We start from the raw sequence: 4,425 nt of genomic DNA on the forward strand, positions 1-4,425 counted from the left end.
GGTATATACTTGTTGCTTAAAGGATTAGTTCGGCCAAAAATGATTTTACTAGAGGTAGTTCCAAATATGTAAGAGTTTCTTTCCTTTGCTGTACACAAAGGAAGCTATTTGGAAGAATGTTTCTATCCAAGCAGATCTTGGGCATCACTGACTGCAATAGTAGGAAAACAATACTATGGTAGTGTCATGAACTGCTCCGAGACTTGAAGGTGAGATCCAATTGCAGCTTTATTATAGGGTAATCCAAAGGCGTAATCTAAATATTTGGCAGGGGTCATACACAGACAGGCAGTCCAAACAAAGCAACAAACAAAACAAAGAAACAAACAAAACAGGCAGGGACCAGAGGCAAAAGGGTAATCAGTGAACAAGGCAAGAAATCCAAAAACCAAAAGACCAGGAACCAGGGAAAGGCTCAGAAATGCAGTATAAACTAAACAAGACTTCGCAAAGAATGGGTGTGTGGAAGTGGTATATATGTGTGTATGTGAATGATATGCAGGTGTATGTGCAATCAGTGCTGATGAGTCCGGGTAGTGAGTTATGGGAAATGTAGTTTGTGAGTGAGTGAAAAGTCTGATGTGGAGTGCCCTCTGGTGGTTCTCAGGGGCACTCCAGCTGGTGACTGTTACATAGCCCCCCCTTTAAGGAATGGATTCCAGAACAGTCTCTAGCTGGGCGGACGTGACGTGAACAGTCTCTGGAAGATCGATTCGGACGTGACGTGAACAGTCTCTGGAAGATCGACTCGGACGTGACGTGAACAGTCTCTGGAAGATCGACTCGGACTTGACTCTACTCGACTCCTCTCTTGAAGATCGACTCGGACTTGACTCGACTCGTCTCTGGAAGATCGACTCGGACTTGACTCGACTCGTCTCTGGAAGATCGACTCGGACTTGACTCGACTCGTCTCTGGAAGATCAACTCGGACTCGACTCGTCTCTGGAAGATCGACTCGTACTTGACTCGACTCGACTCATCTCTGGAAGATCGACTCAGACTTGACTCGACTTGTCTCTGGAAGATCGACTCGGACTTGACTTGACTCATCTCTGGAAGATCGACTCGGACTTGACTCGGACTTGACTCGGACTTGACTCGACTCGTCTCTGGAAGATCGACTCGGACTTGACTCGACACGTCTCTGGAAGATCGACTCGGACTTAAAAATAAAAGTAAAAAATATAACCAGTGTGTGAGTTGAGTTAGCCAAGAGTTAGGGGGTTGAAATTGAGTGTATTTTCCACAGGAAATGGTATGTGTGTCTGTAAAGATCAGATTACACACGGAGCCCCATGGAATTTGGTGGGGTGTGGGGTGTTTTCCGTATGATGTGTTGCAGATGGTCCGAAAGCAAAGGAGGCCTCTCTCCAATTTTGAACACGCCGAACATTGCTGAAATGTTCATCACCTGCAGCAAACTCTGAAAAGGCATCTTTTGGAGGAGCTTCTCTCTAAGTTTGAGAGAGCACTTCTCAGATCCCCGCTTGACCCTGAATACATAGAATTTGTATGTCACCAGCAGCTCTACCTCATGCAAGCACTCTGTAGACATGTGGAAAGACCCACTGATATCATTCAGGCTGTTGTCTTTAGGTATGCGTGTGCAATGGCACAGAATAACTGCCTCAATGCATCGAGTTGATTCAGTTGGAATCCTTTCAAGACTGGCCAGATTGGGATGTGTGATGAGAAGAACCTACTCTGTTCTGGGGCCCCTTTCTCTTGTCCACATAGACACAAACCACAAATCGATACGGTAAGTGTTTTCTAAGCATAAATATATATAAATGTCCTCTTAATTTTTACTACTTTTATTTCCAGTGACTGAGGGGGCATGGTTACACGTGGTTTGCCACTGCAAGGGCAATCAGCCATCCTTCCTTTCTTACGCATTTTACATTAGATATTGCTATTTGTTGATAGTCAGTAGAAAATCTAAAATGAATAATACAAAGAAAGAAAATCGAAGTGTAGCATAAAAGAATATCACAAGAACATTACAAGGCATGTTTTGGTCTTGAATAGGCACAACATCATAATATTTGGTGGTGTGGATGGTTACTCCAGGAAGGTATGTTTACACTCTTGTTTCTGTAAAAAACAAACAGTTTTACCAGGTTTGTATTTGATTTACAATGTAACTATGGTATCAAGATGAAGCCCAGTCAATATGATTCCTGTTTATTGAAAAAACAATTGATTCCCGTGTAACATTTCCTCCTACCTATACTTGCTTATTGTTTCATTATTGTTTCTTTTCCTTAGTTTTTTGAGGTTCTGTACTTGAACACAGCAAACAATAACCGTTCATTAACAGCATACAACTTCTTCTCAGTAGGAGTCTAAAAATAAGGTTTACCATCAAGGTGAGTATTAGCTTTTCAATTTAATGTCCCCAAATGTATTTAAAGATTTGTTTTAAATCAGGGTCAGAGGAGACCAAGGAATGGAGAATGTACAGATTGCCAGGTTCATGTTTACTTCAAGAGGCACTGACCGGGGAAGTTTCATTTCCGGTAAAAGCGTCCATAATCAGAGGTCAAGTGCAATTTTCAGAAATTTCCAAAATGAAAAGACTTTGTAATTTCAGTAACTACACATTATTACATCTGTTTTAAAGTAGTTTTAGGTGACCAAATATTTTACCTTTATTTATTATACTTCACCTCGAAATTCTTGTTCACAGAATTGATTTTAAAACAAAGAAATAGGATTTAAAATGTAAAATTTACTGCATTTCTAATAGGATTGAGCGTCTTTGGCGAGATGTCAGAATCATGGTGACCAAAAAATACTTAGACATGCTACACTCCCTGGAGTCTAAAGGACTGCTTGACATATCAGTGGTTGAGGACCTTTTCAGTGTGCACGACAATTTTCTCCCAAGACTTCAGCAGACTTGGACACATTTGCAGAAGCCTGGAATCAAACTCCACTCTCAACAGAAGGCAATCGAAGCCCAGAGCAGCTGTGGCAGATTTGACCGATGCACAAATGTTGACCAGTTGGACAGTTATGTGATATTGTGGCCCTGCTTTAGTACCTCTGTCATCACACTGCTGTTTATGCATACATTAACTGAATTTTTTTGACCATGTCTTTAACTGCTTTTCCTTAGGACATTAAAGAGCCAGATCTAGACTGGGACGTGGCAGCTTCATATGATGCCTGTGAAGATTTGGGAGTTGTTGTTCCAGAACTTGAATGTCCTATCAGTTCAGATGGGTTGAGTGGTCTTGAAGACCTGCAAAATTTTGCTGGTTATAATACCCCTGCCAAAGAACTGTATTTGGTTTGTCGGGAGTTTGTTTCAACAAATATTGTTTAATTTAAAAAAACACAAAGCAAAAAGATTGCATATCGTTTTTATTTAGCATTGAAACTGACTGTACATTGAGAATGCCTATTACATCTTGTCCTTGTTTTTGAATTGAAACTGGATTGAATTTTTTGCCAATAAATGTCAATGATAAACAATAAAAGAAATACAATTGCTATAAAATCAAATCATTTTAGCATACAAACAACACTATATCAGTAACAGAATACACAGTACAGTGAGCAAACACTCATCTCATGAACGACCAAATTCTCTGCTGTTCCTCACAGCCTGACTTATAATGAAAAGGAACTCCGCGTGAGTCCCTAGGTGCCGTGTAGGCAAGGTCATGGTACAGGAACATGCATTTACGAGAGGGTAGCATATACTGTGTTTGCCATACAGCTAACAGTCGTGATCAAATTCTACATATATTTTACTCTCTGTGCAGAAGTAATGGGAACATGTCCCTGACCACTGAATAAAACTGCTGACAGTGATCTTGTCTTTCTCTGTTGCTTCTTTAGTGCACTCCTGCTGTTTGTCGTCACATTCACCTCTCCATTCCTGACCACTGCCCCCTTCTGCAAAAAACAAGATCAAAAGCATTTCCATGGCTGCTCTTTTTCTTTTCCTTATGATTCATGGCATAGTATTTTTAAATTATGGTGGCTGAATGCACCATACTGGAATGTATGTAAGTGGAATATAATTCAGAGTAATGTTACCTTCATCTTCAAGGCTTTGAATGAAGTCCTGCAAGAAATTTCTCTGCCGCTTGACTGAACCCGCCTCACTTAAAACGGTTGACAGGGCCATCACAAGAAAATCTGCATCAGGCTGCAAGTCAGAGAGAACAACCTTGCATGTTAACCAGATTGCTTTTGATTTGTATTGAGCGTAAAATAAATGTTGACGCGGTGCACTTAAGTTTCATGTGTCTTTTTATGTTATGCAACCCTTACGTAGCCACTTTTAAAGAGGGGTTCGTAACAATAATAAACACAACTGTAATTGTCATGTGTCGAACATTCGTGCTATGTTCTGCGTGTTTAAAATTGGAGAGAGGCCAGTTAAGAAAATGTTGAAATTTATTGATC

This window comes from Barbatula barbatula (assembly GCF_947034865.1).
Source record: "Barbatula barbatula genome assembly, chromosome: 17".
In the NCBI taxonomy this organism is placed as follows: Eukaryota; Metazoa; Chordata; class Actinopteri; order Cypriniformes; family Nemacheilidae; genus Barbatula; species Barbatula barbatula.